Source organism: Lynx canadensis, chromosome C1, assembly GCF_007474595.2.
Source record: "Lynx canadensis isolate LIC74 chromosome C1, mLynCan4.pri.v2, whole genome shotgun sequence".
In the NCBI taxonomy this organism is placed as follows: domain Eukaryota; kingdom Metazoa; phylum Chordata; class Mammalia; order Carnivora; family Felidae; genus Lynx; species Lynx canadensis.
In genome coordinates this window covers 147,074,318-147,090,945 of record NC_044310.1, presented here as the reverse complement: position 1 = coordinate 147,090,945, position 16,628 = coordinate 147,074,318, and the positions used below count along the sequence as shown (strand labels likewise).

The 16,628-nt window shown below is 40.4% G+C and overlaps 1 protein-coding gene across 3 annotated transcripts in view; it reads left to right on the top strand.

The window, feature by feature from the left end:
• ACVR1 (activin A receptor type 1) overlaps positions 1-16,628 on the top strand; it is a 143,125-nt gene that overhangs the window by 50,926 nt on the left and 75,571 nt on the right. The window contains exons 1-2 of one of the 3 annotated variants that reach the window (XM_030326404.1): positions 318-432; positions 1,880-2,069. The gene's annotated coding sequence lies outside the window, so the exon portion shown is untranslated. Of the gene's footprint in view, positions 1-317; positions 433-1,879; positions 2,186-16,628 lie in introns of those variants that run through there. The other 2 variants (XM_030326402.1, XM_030326403.1) reach the window with 2 other exon arrangements.

The window sequence follows — 16,628 nt, the reverse complement described above, 5'->3', positions numbered from 1 at the left end:
AAGACCTAAGTTTCTGGCATTTGCTCTCCACTTAGCTCCCTTTTTGCCAACCTGTTCTTCCTTGTGGTACACCACCGTTTTGACTTCAATCCATGGTTGAGAGCCTGATGAATTCTAAAGCAAATCTTAAATTACGTTTAATTTGAAGAGTTTTATCCGATAACTCCTGAGCACCAACTATGTGTTAGGTATTGGGAAGGAATGATATAGCAGAAGGATAATATGTGAATCTCTTCTAGTTTTAAATTGGCTGTGAGACAAACCCTGTTCAAGGCAGGGGATCAAGTGCCAGGTTGAGTCATATAGAGTAAAAATACTGGAGGAATCGGAATGGAAAGATCTGGACAAAAGAAGAATCCTTAGAGAAGGCTGAACAGAGACAGGAGAAGCTGAGCCTGCTCTTGAAGGAATTCCTTGCGGTGAAGGTAATAGGTAAGACTGGGGAGTTGGAAGGGAAATAGAAGCACCTGTGTAATTAAACACTCAATCTCTGACCGTTCTTCAGATGATTCTTGTTTTGAAAGAATCAGGAAAATATGCACCCGTGTTTCCTTATTTTCCTATTGTCTAAAGCCCTTTCCCAAACAGTACCTATGACTTACAGACATGGTTAGTGCCAGGCAGGGTAGCTTAACAGCGGCCCTCTTCTAAAACACAGTTCTTTGCCCAAGGGGAAGGCAACGTCAATGTGAGACCCTGACCACCAAATTTCCCTGGCTCCAGCGGCTTGTAAAACACCGGGATTTTAGCAATTGGTTCTGAAACTGAAGGTTGTGGATGCTGCTTCACGAATGAGTCTGTTTTTACAGATGTCCACTCTAGAAATGGGTTTTTACTCTCTGACTTCACTAAATGATTGCTGAAAATGCAAAATTTCTGGTTGACTTTCCTATGGGGGAGATATTGTTGTCTTATTTTTTGTGTGCCTTTTACATAGCTAGGCTGTCTTTTCAAATTGGTTGTGAGCCTTCATTTAAACTGAAGCAAGGAAAGAGTTGGTATTAGTTGTAAAGCATTCCCCTTGAATTTCAAGGTTCATGTGGTTTTCCTTCCCAATAATTATTTAGGAATGCTGTATTTTGGGTTTGTTTTCTGCTTAGATTTATTTACATGAACGTTTTCTTGGCAAAATGTTCCCTGAGGTTAAAAACAAAAAAAAGGTGCTGTTTTTTTTGAAAGGAGTAAGTTCTTCAGTGTTTTGTGTGACTTATTTGGATGGAAAAATTTGGTTCTAATAAAAATTTCCTCTTCCTTTGGCAAATGTTGATGTTTTTAAAGTCTTCCCAAAGGAAAGGGGAACTTGGGTGGCTTTGTGTTTTTTTGTTAGTTATCTAGACCCCTTCCCTTCCGCTTGTTGTTCTTTCCCCACTATTGTTTTATGAGCCTTTGAACTAGTTCTGTCTATGACTGAGAATGGGTTGGAAGTGGACCTAAACCAGATTGCTTCTGGGTGGGATACACAAGGAACTGGTTACTCTGGTGCAATGGGCTATCTAGGAGCAGCTGGGGGTCTGGAGAGAGACTTTAATTCTATACCTGTGTACCGTTTGAGTGGTTTTGTTTTTAACCAAGTACAGATAATAATTAATATGTACAAAGCCTTTGTTGTTTTTTTTTTTTTTTTTTTTTTTTTTTGCTGTTTTTGTAATGGACTGGAGTCCATGGTATATGGGCTTTGAAAGAACTTGATTTTGAAGTTTACCAACATCCTGCGTGTCATTGTTTTTCAGCGCCTTCCATATTTGCCTCAGTTGTAAATTGGCCTTAGTTTTGGGGTCCCAACTGAAAGGCTTGTCAGGTGTGCACTTTGAGCCAGCACACTCACAACTGCGGAATTTTCTTCTCTTAGCTGGTGTTCTTTCTTTTTCCCCAACTGCAGCCCGGAGCCACTTGTGAGTGTCACATTGCTGGAGCAGAACTACTGGGAAGCTTTTTCCTCCAGGAGACTCCAGGAGCACCTCTCCCACTCCGCTGGTCTCCGGTGAATGGGGGACGAGAGAGCGGAGCTCTGAACCAGAGCGCCCTGCCCGAGGGACCGTGGCGCGACATGACGGGGCACCAGCCCTAAGGTAGCTGAGTCAGCTTACCCAGGAGCTCTCCGGAGCAGCGTTCCCAGAGCCAGCTCTAGAGCCATTTCAACAGATCACCTCGTTTAATGCTCTTTGGCAGAGATCAAATCTACACGGTAAATTCTTAGCCACAGTGATGATTTCGTTGGTTTGTATGAATCCAGTATAAAAAGGTTAGGACTCTAGCCTCATAGTGCTTAATTCTTGCGTTGCCTCGAAGGTGGGCTTCTCTCTCTCTGTCTCTGTGGCGGAGCTGCTCGGTTATTCTTTAACTTTGGCCAGTTTATTCTAATATTATCAATATTTCCCTACATACGAAATACTTCTCCCGTTCTTTCCCCCTTACGGGGCCACTTTTCTTTTTTTCTCTTTCAGATGGACTATGTTTCATGGCAGTTTTAGAATGACAGCAAGATTGAGCAGAAAGTACAGAGAGTTCTCCTGTACCCCCTGGCCCCATACACAACCTCTCCCACTGCAGCAGGACCCCCTTTTTCGCCCCTTTGCTTTCCATGGTTTGTTGCCCAGTCAGCCGTGGTCAGCAGATGAAGCAGATGATCCTCCTTCTGATATGTGGTCAGCAGGTCAATAGTAGCCTAATGCTAGGTCACAACACCTACGTCATTCGCCTCACTTCATCCTATCATGTAGGCATTTTATTATCTCACATCACCACACGAAGGGTGAGGTATAGTGCATAGAAAATATTTTGAGAGAGAGAGAGAGAGAAAACGTTTACATAACTTTTATTATAGTCCTGTATGTTGTCATTGTTTTATTTCACTATTAGTTGTTGTTGATCTCCTCCTGTGCCTAACTTACACATTAAACGTTATCTTAGGTATGTATGTGTAAGAAAAAAATGTGGCATATATAGGTTTCGGTACTATCCATGGTTTCAGGCATCCATTGGAGGTCTTGGAACGTATCTCTCATGGATAAGGAGGGACTACTGTATCAGTGTAGTGGTACATTAATTACAGTTGTTGAGCCTGTGTTGATCCAGCATTATCACCCAATGCCCATGGTTTTACATTAGGGTTCACTCTTGGTGTTGTTTGTTCTATAGGTTGGGGACAAATGTATAATGACCCTATCCACCATTTCCAGTATCAAACAGAAAAATTTCACTGCCCTGAAAATCCTCTGTGCTCCATCTATTAATAATTCTTCTCTCCCCTAGTCACTCCCTGGAAACTACTGATCTTTTTATTGTCTCCATACTTTTACCTTTTCCAGAACTACATTTTCATAATATGCTTCCTATGGAGTATTTTGAAATCTATATAAAGCAGTCTTGCTGTCATTGTGTTAAGCTATAGGGGAATACAAATATTTTTATTTTATTTTATTTTAAAGATTTTATTTTGAGTAACCTCTACATCCAGTGTGGAACTTGAACTCACAACCCTGTGATCCAGAGTCGCATGCTTGGGGTGCCTCAATGGCTCAGTTTGTTAAGTACCTGATTCTTGATTTCAGTTTAGTTCGTGATGTCACAGTTTGTGAGGTTGAGCCCTGCTTGGGATTCTCTCTCTTCCTCTCTCTCTGCCCCTCCCCTGCTCATGCTCGTTCTCTCTCTCTCTCTCTCTCTGTCTCTCAAAATAAATAAATAAACATTAAAAAAAAGAGAAAGAGGGGTGCCTGGGTACCTGGGTGGCTCAGGTGGTTGAGCGTCCGACTTCGGCTTAGGTCATGATCTCGCAGTTCTTGAGTTCGAGCCCCGCATCAGGCTCTGTGCTGACAGCTCAGAGCCTGGACCCTGCTTCAGATTCTGGGTCTCCCTCTCTCTCTGCCCCTTCCCCGCTCATACTCTGTCTTTCTCTGTCTCTCAAAAATGAATAAACGTTAAAAAAAAAAGTAAGAGTTGCATGCTCTACTGACAAAGCCAGCTGTGCACCCCACAAATACCTACTTTAGAATAGAGTCTATGAGATGTTTCTGTGAGGGGAGGCCTGAAGTGCTAAATATTGGTGGGTGTGTCTCTTGAGCTGAATGTTCAGGTTGCTCAGATATGGTTGGAAACTTGCACATAGACAAAGAAACACGTAACTCAGGATTCAGGCTTGTAGAGGTCGGTCTATGCAGCCTCCTTGGTTCAACACTTTTGGAAAGTCTCCAGTACCTGTCCGACGTTTTTTTTTTGTTTTTTTTTGTTTTTTTGTTGTTTTTTTAAAGGAAAGTCTAATTTACTATTTTTAAAAACTTTATTCTTTATATAAATAGTTTATTTTTGATTATTTAATTGCAAGTATTACAAAACAGTATAAAATACAGACATAGGTACAGGTAAAATTTCCTCTCTGTCTTTGCTCTTTTGCCCATAGCTGATAATTTGAAACACATACTTACTCATACACAGATCTTATCGTATTACAAACAGTACGCATATTCATTATGTTGAAAGCTTGATGAACATGACTATACATTTTGTTTTACAAGTTGCTTTTTCCTTCCACTTGATAAGTTGTGGACATTTTCCCTTTCAAGAAGAATTTTTCCTTTTAAGCAGAATGTCAGTCTAAATAATGACTGCTTAGTGTTCCTTATAAGGCTGTAACGTAATAACCGGTCCTCAAGTGAGGGGTTAGCCTATAATTTAAAGGGGGATGCGGGGGGAGACCTTTCGCATTAGGCAGAAAACAAAAGCCACGGCTGTTGACATTGGACTTTTAGTCTTAACGATGTGAGTTTTTATTTTCCAAGGCAGATGATGCACAGCTTTGGATTGTTGCCCAGGTGACAGTTATGGCAATTTTTCATCTTCTATGTGACTGCAAGGAACTTCTTAGGCACCAGGCTGTGTTAATATATTAGTGGAATTGTTGGTTCTGGCTGCCATCCTTGGAGCATTTTGAAATATTTTCATGCCCATTTAAGGTGGGCATGAGGTTGAATTAGTTTTAAGAGGAAGTAATGAATAACAGGGACGGAACTAAGAGACTGACTTTATTTTGCATATGTATTTGTTTGAACGAGCAGAACGAGGAGATGATGGTGTTTGTTAATTGCTAACCCTGTGATTCTTAATTATGAAACAGGGTTAAGATTGTTCAGCTCACTGGTTTTCCAAGTGTGTTTGACAGTAAGAATCGCCAGAGAAGTGTTCAGATTTCTAGGGGTTAGAGATAAATATTTGTAATGTTTTTACTTGGTAAAATATTTATATTCAGGAGGTGATACAATCAATATTTATAAGATTAAAAAGGTACAAAAGTGAGAAAAAATAAGCCTCACTCCTCCCCATTTCCCACGTGCCCAATTATTCTTCCTAGAGGCAATTCCTACCAAAAATTCCTACCAGTTTTTTGTGTTTTCTTTCAGAGATTTCAGGGCATATATAATATACAACACATAACCTACAGATTATTGCAATTTCTTTTGTGTGTGTGTGTGGTTTTTTTTTAACCCAGATGGTAACAATATATACTATTTTGTACCTTTTTTCACTGAGATAAAATTTCTTGGAAGATCTTCCATATTAATACTGCATTCTTTTCTTTTTAATTTTTTAAATGTTCATTTTTGAGTGAAAGCGAGCATGAGTGAGTGGGGGAGAGGCAGGAAGAGAGGGGGACAGAGGATCCGAGGTGGGCTCCCCACTGACAGCACAGAGCCCGACATGGGGCTCAAACTCACAAAGTGCGAGATCATGACCTGAGCAGAAGTCAGACGCCCAACCGACTGAGCCACCCAGGCACCCCAATACTGCATTCTTTTTTAATGGATGCCTAGTATTCCACTGTGGACCAGTGCTGTAATTTATTTAACCCGTGCTATGTTGATGGCCACCTAGATCCCTTCTAGTTTATTTTTTATTGTGAACACAGCTGTAGGGAATAACCTTGTACATATAATATTTCAAACAGGGTCACGAACATATCTGTAGGATCCATTTCTTGCAGTAGAACTGCTATGTAAAAGGGTACACACTTTTTAAATTTTGTATAAATTTATTGCCAAGTTGCTCTGCTCATTGAGCTTGTGGAGTTTTTGATTTCAACAGCAGTGGATGAGAACACTGCTTCCTCATACCCTTGCTGATCACAGTATGATTGTCAAAGGTGTTTTTCTTTGCCAAATAGGTGAGAAATGACAGTTTTAATGTAGCTTTAGTTTGCATTTTTATTTCCGTTGACATCGAGCATCTTTTCATAATTTTAAACACTTTCCAATTGTGTTCCTTGTATGTTGGTGTCCTTTGTCTATTTTCCTATTGGGTTATTGATTTTTTTTTATTATCAGTTCATAGGTGTTCCTATGCATTAACAAAATTAAGTGTGACAAGTGATATTTATGTTTTGTCATTTGCACAGAAATAATTATTGTGCTGTGCATATTATTTAAAATCGTGTATACTTAAATATACCAATTTATTCACTCAGCAAATACTTATCGAATGCCTCTTATATATTAGGCACTTGTTCTGGGCAGCTGTGTATATATAATAGTGAAGAAAACAGATCCCAATTCTTGCTACATGGAGCTTACATTGTAGTGGAAGAGACAGTCAATAAAAGATGTTCAAAAACATTTGTAGCGCTACATAGATAATCAAACTTTCTGTGACTTCAGGAATTCGTATCACAAGAAAAAGACCTTTTCCATTTCTAAACTAAAAATCTATCTCATGGTCCCTTGTATGTCATGTGGCTCGGTGTTTTTTAGGTTTAAATCTTTGATCCATCTGGAATGTTAGGTATGAATCCAACTTAAGTTTTCTCTATTAATTAGGATAAGGCTGAGTTGCTGTAACCAGGGGATATGCTATGGTTCAAAGAACATGGAAGTTGATTTTTGTCCTCACCTAAAGGTACCGGTGTGAGCAAACCAGGTCAGCAGACCAGCCCCTATCCACTGGTCATTGAGACTTATGTTCCTTCTGTCCAGTATTTATCTGCATGGTCATAGATGGGTTGCTCCTGTATCTGGGCTCCCTCCATGCAAAGGACAATGGAGAAAGTCCAGGGCAAGTGATCAGAAGTTGCACATACACCACTTATACTTCCATTGGTGAGAACGTGGTCTTGGGGTGCATCAAGCTGCAAGGGAGAGTGGGGAATGCAGTCTCTTTGGGTCAGCATGTGCCCAAGAAGCAGCCAAGAAGGAATTTTAGTGAGAAATTAGTGGTCTCTGTCACACTGGCTAGTTGTTCCAATTTTACTGAAAGTCCCAACTTTTCTTCTTTGATTTCTTTTGTATTCTATATTCTTCTGTACATCTTGGTCCATTTTTGGGGTATCCATTTAGTTTCACTGATCTATCTGCCCATGGGTGTACCAGGATCACAGCTTTTTAACTCTCAGAGCTTATGGGTGTTACTCCTTGTGATGGGGGCAGTTCCATTTTGCAGAATTTTCATATTTTCTTTAAGTTCCATTTGGTGGAATTTTAAAGTGCCATTTCACAGAATATTCATTTATGTCTATTTTCATGTGTGAGGTTTTAAAAAATATATGGGCACTTGGGGTGCCTGGGTGGCTCAGTTGGTTAAGCGTCTGACTCTTAATTGTGGCTCAGGTCATGATCTCACTGTTGTGAGATCAAGCCCCACATCCGGCTTCGTGCTGAGTGTGGAGCCTGCTTGGGATTCTCTCTCTCCCTCTCTCTCTGCCCCTGTTCTGCTTACTCTTTATCTCTCTCAAAATTAAAAAAAAATAATAAAAATAAATTAAAAATACATGAACTTTAAAATAATCATATCTAGTCGCCACTCTCTCCCCTGTAAGAAGAACACCTGCTGATATCATTATCGGGATTGTTATATGTATATATACGAGGGCTCACATCTTTATGATTTTAATTTTTGTTGCTTGATGATAGCTTTACACTGTGCTTGGGAAACATTGATCTGGACTCTACAATATTCCTATACCCTTGGCCCGTGAAACTTATATAATTGAAGGAGGAGAGAGGAAGGACTAACCTATCATACGATGTATTAATTTTATTTAATACTTGATTTCTGATTATGACTAGCTAACTCATGCCTATTTCTCTATTAACAGTTAATAAACTTGGAACTTGCAAAAACAGTTTTCATGTTGAAGATAAAAAATAGTTGATATTTCAAAAGTTTATTTACAAAACCTTATTTATGTCACAGAACTGGGGAGATTTTTGTGTATATATACGATACACAGTGCTGTTACTTCCTGAGAGAGAGAGAGAGAGAGAGAGAGAGAGAGAGGGTGAGAGCGAGCATGCGTGTGCGTCTGTGTGTGTGTTTTATCATGAATGTGCCCTTTTGTTTTTGTTTTTGTTTTTGTTTTTTAACAGCACACATTCTGCTTTGGTCTTCTTTTTATCTTTTTATTATAAGATCAAACACAGCTATCCACATAAACCATACATAGTTTAGGTAATTATTATAAAGGGAATCTTTTTTGTGACCACCACACAGATCAAGAGAGAGAGTATTAGCAGTTTCCCTTGAGCCTCTGGTGTGTCCCAGGCCAGACATAGCCCCTCTCTCCCTCCAGAAGTCACTGCTTTCTTCACTTCTGTAATAATTGCTCTGTTGCCTTTCTTTATGGTTTTATCACCCATGTGTGCATACCTAGCCCCTGTACTCTAGTCTTGAGCATCCTTTTATGTCTTTTAAGTCTCTCAAACCTCAGGTTCCCCCAGCAACCCTTTCCTTTCCTTCTTTCCTTATAGGTTATCTGTTGAAGAACTCATCCATTTGATCTCTAATTTCCTACTGGCTGGATTTGGTGATGGTAACCATGGTTCAATTCAACTTGTTCTTTTTCTTTTAGTGAGAAGTGGTGTTTTAACTCCACTGTCTGGGCACTAGGAATACATACTGCCTAGGTCATTGTTTCTAGGCCTTTTAGTAGACAAAGGATAACTATATATAGACTACTTCGTAAGTTCATACTGGTGCTTCCAATTCAAATTGAGTTTATATGGTTCTTACTTAACCTTTTCTCTATTACATGTATATTTCCTTTATTTCACACACAGATTTCTGGTTCTCTGAAACAGCGGGAGATGCTAGAATTCGAATATACCATAGTAACTCATTTGCTTTCTGCCACATTATATACAGAGTATTCTCAGTACTGCCACAATCCTAACACTGAACCTCTCGTTATAATAACGGAAAGCAGTGAAAACAACTTATTGGTATGCTATCCCCATTTTCCCTGTAATTTTTTTTTTGTGGGGGGGGGAATGCAGGGGATGTTTATAGTTGAAAATCAGGCAAATTGAAACACTGATTAGCTTTTAGATGATATTTGGAAGAGGGATACTTTTAATTTTGTTAGGTGAGATGTTGATTTTATAGTTGTATTTAGAAGAAGTCCTTATTTGTGAGAGAATTTGCGGGTGAAATGATGTGACATCTGGGATGCTCATTAAAATACCACAGGAAGAAAATGGGCAGAACAGAGGAAATAAGATCACTTATTTTTGAAACTAGATGGTAGGATGGTGCTTATGATTAAACCTGGGGGGTCAAAAATCGGGTATTTTAAATACTTTTCAGTTTTTACGTAATTTGAAATATCTAATACAATTTTTTTTAACGTTTATTTATTTTTGAGACACAGAGAGACAGAGCATGAACGGGGGAGGGGCAGAGAGAGAGGGAGACACAGAACCGGAAGCAAGCTCCAGGCTCTGAGCCATCAGCCCAGAGCCCGACGCGGGGCTCGAACTCATGGACTGCGAGATCGTGACCTGAGCTGAAGTCGGACACTTAACCGACTGAGCCACCCAGACGCCCCTCTAATACAATTTTTTAAATTAATTTTATAAACAATGAAAAGACAAGGACATATGGTGGGAGAAGAAGGTGATAAGGATAGGAGTATATGAGTAACGAATGGGCGATCCCATTTTCCACCTGGTGGTTCAGTCTCAGCTCAGTGGCCTTGATGCTATGGAATTGAGTACCATCTTGAGTGAGAAGAGGGAGCAGAGATGTGAGGCCCTGTGGGAAACTAAGATTTTAGGGATGAGTGGCAGAAGAGGAAAACCCCATCCAAGGAAACTGAGAAGGTCCAAACCATAAAAGTAAAGATCTAGGGAGAGTGGAGCCTCTGAATCCCAGCCAGGGAGGAACCCAGGGACAGAAGGGGGTCATCAGCACCACCATGTTGCAGAATGGGCAAGTGAGCCCCCCTCTATTCTCAGCACGACCTGAATTGCTGAGGGCTTGGGGGGTTCCTGGGCCTCATGTCTGGTCAATCGAATCAAAATCTCAGATCCCTTACAGATATGAAGGATAAGGTAAGGTCTACAAAGAGACCCTTAACAAGAGGCACTTCAGTGATGGATTGGATAGAGGAGTGGGAGCACATGGAAGGAGCAGATTGCTCTTGCTAGAAAGTTTTCTTTTTTTTTTTTTTTTAAATTTTTTTTTTTTTTAACATTTATTTATTTTTGAGACAGAGAGAGACAGAGCATGAATGGGGGGAGGGCCAGAGAGAGAGGGAGACACAGAATCTGAAGCAGGCTCCAGGCTCTGAGCTGTCGGCACAGAGCCTGATGCGGGGCTCGAACTCACGGACCGTGAGATCGTGACCTGAGCGAAGTCGGACGCTCAACCGACTGAGCCACCCAGGCGCCCCGAAAGTTTTCTATGAAGGATGAAGAGGGTCAATGTGGGAGGACTAGGGCCTGAGGTAGGAGGTGGTTGTCCAAATAGCTGTCACTTACAATAATAGAAGAGGTTTGTCTGTTAAAATGGAGAACGTGAATGGTTCCCCAGGCAAGATGGCCAAATGGTCAGGCTCAACATGGGCATCTGCCACCCCTCAACCAGAGAGATTATTTTTTGGCAAGAACTTGATTTTTGATGGTTCAGGGAAAGCTTGGAAATCATCATCATGGAATAGATGTTCCTTTTATTTGTTATTATTTTGAATTACGTATTAAAAGAGGAGAGGCGCCCAGGTCTTCAGTACCTTTGCTTCTCAAGTTCCATCAGGCCTTAGGGCCCATCCCTGAGGAAGAAGGAAGGAATGGGGTCTGCAGGACTGACCAGGCACTTGTTTTTGTCATTCAGGGCTCTCTTTGCTCCTCTTCACAGTCTCTGATTTCTTTTTCTTGGTTTCCTTTCCTTTGTGCTCAGGTGGGCACTGTCATGTGCGTGGAACCTCTAAAAAGTGTTGCCTGGTGTGGGGTGATAGTTTTCAGTTATTTGCTTTGGGACTATTGAAGGGATTCCCACATTTCACGATTTCATAATCACAGTCTTAGAAGGTTGTGGGGAGAGGACTGACAATCCCGTTCCTCCTGTTTTCCTCGGCTGGCCTTTGGGTCTTTGTTTTGTTTTGAATAACAGATTGGATTCCTCATTTCTACCCTGTAGGCTTTCTACCTCACAGTACTTGGGAGCATCAGCTATTTCCTAGATTTCATTTCTTTCTCCCCACGTAGTAGAACTCATTTATTTTTACGTTTAACTTGCCATTAATTTCTTTTTTAGGTCACGGAGTGTTTGGGGTTGGGCAGGTGGTTTTTCAGTTCCTTCGGTTTTCTGGTCTCTCTCTGCCCAGGATGCAGAACCTCTCCCAGCCGTGACTCCCCTTCTCCTCCTTGTTGTCTGTTGTGGTTACTTCAGTGCTAACCCGTTCGACTTGTGCTCTGTCCCTGTGTACACAGTTCCATTTTCTTTCTCATGATCGTATTTATACTTTTGATGGATATATTTAAATGAACAGCTGTGCATTTGTTGAGTCATACCACAATTATCTGATTCTGCTTTAGCTGCTCAACTGGCAAAAGCATATTTCAAGCTAAGTTGTGAGAGAATTCCATTAATCACATTCTAGTCCGGGGAGGGGAGAGGAAGAAGACCACTGAGAGAAGTCTTTGTAGAGATTGTTAATTAGTTACTCCATTATTTTAGAGTAGGTTGATTTAGTTGCTCTTTGAGGGGTCACCTGAAGAAACTTGACAAAGATGTAAATGACTATAAAGGTTTAATGATATCAGTCTTGTAAGCAAAATTCCACGGAATCATTGCTGTGTAGATAAAGATAGTAGCTGGTGCTGGTCTGTTTAAACAGATAAGGGGTCCTTTAAAAGTGCTCCTTTCTGTAAAGACCAGTATTTTTGACTGAACATTTCATGAATTCATTGGCAGAGTATTTTGTTGTAAGCCTCCTAGACAGATAACCTATGATACCGAAGATGTTACAACTTTTCTTTTTGTTCAAATATATTAATTGCTAATTGTAACTCTGATTGAGTCTTTGGCTTCCACCAGCCAGATCTGTTTTTCTCTTGACACTTCCTTGGGGTTCTTTCTGGAGGTTATTAATAGGCATGGAAGCATGGCTTTCCAAATAGCATCAATAACTGTTAGAAGACTGGGGGTGGGAGGAGGAGATAATATGTCAATTTCTGACTTGTAGAAGATGTATTTTCAAGCTACAGAAGCTGTCTCAGAGGTCACTGGGGATGGCTCTGGGCAGATCGGCTGGTATCTGCAACTAGAGCTCCATGCGGTCCTTTCCAAATGGGATACTGTCCACCAGGGAGTTGTCTCGTATACCCGGAGTCTGCCAGCCGACTTTTTGTTTGGCTGCTTCTCTTGGATGACACCTTGGAAAACTGAAATCCAAGTTACAAAGGAGATCTTTTCATTTATCTCAAATACCTGGTTGCTACTATATTAAATTGAGAATGAGGAGTATTACCCTCCCCCAGTCATTTCCTTGCCAGGCTGTATACAGTTCCTTAAACCTCCCCTCCCTCTCTCCACCTGAACCAAAGCATAGCATAGACTAAGAAGTTAAAGTTACCGTGTCTTAATTGATATTGAGTGCCCAGTATGTGCTAGGCATGGCAATGTAGCCATGAGTTAGGTAGAATTTTTACTCTCGTGTTAAATATTAAACATATATATATATATATATATATATATATATATATGTATATGTATATATATATGTAATGTTTATTTTTTACTCTTGTGTTAAATACATATATATATGTGTAATATATAATATATACATATATGTAATGTTTATTTATTTTTGACAGACAGAGCACAAGCAGGGAGGGGAGGGGTAGAGAGAGAGGGAGACAAAATCTGAAGCAGGCTTCAGGCTCTGAGCTGTCAGCACAGAGCCCAGTGTGGGGCTCGAACTCATGAGCCATGAGATTATGACCTGAGCCAAAGTCGGACGCTCAACCCACTGAGCTACCCAGGTGCCCCACTACTTATATTTTGATAAGTGGGGGAAGGAGGGATGGGAGAGGGGGGAACATAATAACGTGAACTAATAAATCAGCAAAACAGATTTCACAGTGCTAAGTGCTAGGAGAAAATTTGGCAGGGTAATATAATGTAGGGGCAAGGGCGGGAAGGTCTGAGGTGGGAATAGGCTTGAGTGTGTAGGTAGTATGGATGGGAAGGAAGGTTCTGGTCAGGCTGGCGTATAAAGGGTGGGTTTATTTGAGGTTTTATTGTTTCTTTTTTGTTTTTGTTTTTTAACCTCCACAGAAATATGCTCTAGTGTCTCCAATGTAAAAAAAAAAAAAAAAAAAAAAATGAGAGAGAGATACCTCCTCGGTACTGGTGTCTCTTTTATTTCATCCTAGCCTTCCCTCCAGCCTTCAAATTATTATAGGTTAATCATATTAGCCTTAGAATTGGGACAGTTTTATCATCAGACAGTAGTTGCCTGAAACACCATTTGTCCAGTAATGGGTACAAAAGTGCACTATTAGGTGAAAGGGGAAACTTCAGGCATAGTTAGAAATGAGAAGACAGAGGGTCGAGGCAGCATCTGACTGAGGATTTAGGGAGGAAGTGGGATTTTAGATGGACTCCACAGTTGGGCATCCACAAGTTTTGTCTTGGGCCAGTGGTGGGGGTAGGGACTAGGGATAACAGGATCCTTCCTACCACTGGGTAAAATAAAGGAAAAATCGTTCCAGTCATAGTATGTGAACTAGAGGGAGAGGCATGAGCCCTGAGCTACCTAGGAGAATATAACAAAACAGCTGGGAGTTGATGGGGTCCTGTAAGTTGAAACAAAGCAGGAGAGCCATGGCTATTTGATACACAGGGAACGAAGTGGAAAATGAGGGACAGTTTCCATGCAGTCAAGCGTGTTGAAATAAAACCTAGTCTTTGGATACCAGTAAGGCATGCAGTGGGTGATCACAACATCAAAATCTCAGAAGCTTTACTTAGTATTATCTGTAAATTGGGTAGGGGTGCAGCAAAGTCAGTTTTGTCCTGTATACATTTAAAATAAATTTACTGGGGACTCTTTGGTTCTTACATAGTAGCCTAACTTAAACCTTTCACTTTTCATTCAATGAAGGCTCATCTTCCCCACCCCCCAAAGCCCGTTCAGATTATATTGTTCTTTTCCCCTCCTTTCCAAGCCTTATCTTGGGTCCATCTGTCACAGCTGGAATGTTTGTAGTGTAACTCTTTCAGTCAAAACCCTTTCTTTCCTGAAATAATCTGTAATTATTTCCTCTAACTACAGGATGGACTGATCCAGGGGCTGGGTTTCAGTTCTATAGGACTTGTCCAAGAAGCTATTTGTATTCATCTATCGCGGAAGATCAAATTACATGCTAATATTCTGAAAGTAACATCCCACCAGAAACCCTCCAGCAGCAGTGAAGTCTATATAAAACCAAGCCCTGGCAACTTACACATTGCCAGTTCAGACACAGTGTGGTGTTAAATATATTTCACAGGTCATTTGTGAACTGGAGAAAAGTCCCTGACTTATATGGTATGATGGCTTCGGGTTAGCTTTTTTTTTTTTTTTTTTTCTTCCCAGCGTAGCTGACAGCCCTCTTTTCACCCCTTTCACAGGTCCAGGTAGTTGCGAGCAAGCTGTCCTTGGGTTGTCTCTCTGCCTGTTGAGCATAGAAGAGACAGAATTGTTGGTACATAATGGATGATTTTTGTCCTACTTGGGGGTGGTTGTTTTAAGTATACCCTCCTGCAAAGTTTTATGTCCAGAATTTGTCTTACTACTAACTCTGTCCCAAATGTGCCTGGCTTACACTAATTTCTGCTTTCATATTGAGATGTGAGCTACAGGAGAACCAGAGAGTGGATTGAGAGGTGGGAGATGGAAACAACTTGATGAACAGTTATCAGAGTGGCTTGGTTTTCCTTTCACATTTAGATCTTGTTTTCAGGAGTGCAGAGATAATCTGAGTTTGCAGAGCCTATGAAATTAATTTTGAGGTTAGAGCGACGGAAAGAGGGCATGATTGAAAGATGGTCCAAATAGCCGTGAGTAAAGATTATTTTCTAAGAGGAAAATCAAGATGGTTAAAGCACAGAATGTGTTGAAACTTGGATAAAATGTTAAGGGTGACAAACACACATTGTTAAACTGTGGCTGGCTGGTTTAATGAAGGTTGTAAGTCATGGTTTAATAACACCTGAACTCTGGTCAGGTGGTCTTGGGTTTAATCTTGTGTCCTTTAGCAAGTTACTTCTACCCACTCATGTTCTTATCTGTAAAATGGGATTAATATGAGTATTATTTTAAGAGTGTTTAGGGGAGAGATTGAATGAGACAGTGCATATGATCTCTAAGCACAGTGTCTGACTAGTTAGTATGTGCCACTACTGTTAGGGTGAGAACTATGTAATGTTAACCGGTAACAAGAGAAAACAAAATTACTCTTGCTCCTTTTCCTGCTCTGCCTGTACCTTTTATATTAAAGAGACTGAATTTGTTTTCCTAATGGAAGGCATGGCAGAGACCAATAAAGAAATACAAAGAAAAAAACTGGAAAAGTAGTGACAACCCTCACCAGTGATGAGAGAACAACCGCATGTAGATGGTGTAAAAGTTATTCAAAATTGGGAGAGGTGGGTGTACAACCTCGGCTTTTAAGATTCTTTCTAACTTGGAGATTGTTAGAAGATGAATTGAGGAGAGTATCAAAAAAGTCCCTATTAAGTAAGTACTCAGTAAATTATGTGTTGAACAAATGGACAGACCAAATGAGTTTAGACTGGTCCAGACAATGAACATTTTGTAGACCTTTCTGATGGGAAAGTATTTTAATTCACCTTACAATTTTCCTTCATCTCCAACATCGCAGATAACAAGCTGTTTGCTGTCCTTAAGTCTAGGTTTTAGGAATATCCTTTGTTCTAATAGTGGATTAGCAACTAGATTGCTTAATATGAGTTCCAAAAATTGAATATAGAAGTGTATTATCCTCTTGTTTATTCTGTGATCAATATCAAAGCGTTTTGTGATTTTGGGGGGAGAGGAGTTAATGTATTACAATGTGTCTCTGGCTCTTGTCCAGCTGTAAAATTGTGATGCGTAAAACAAGTGCCATACTTGGTCTCAAGCCCACACGTGTTCGAAATTGAGCTCTTTGACTGGATATGTCTGATCTATAAATGGAGTTTAAAAAGTACCAGGGGATTTTGGAAGCGGATCTGTTCTGCCGTGGTGATATACCTGTTTGTAGTAGAAAATCATGGGGCTGTTCCTTTTCCTAACTAAGAGTAGTCCTGAGACATTGTAAGAGATGGTGCTGATTTAAAGAGGATACCTTAGTTAACATGGGTGGGTCCTTAAACTTTTTCTG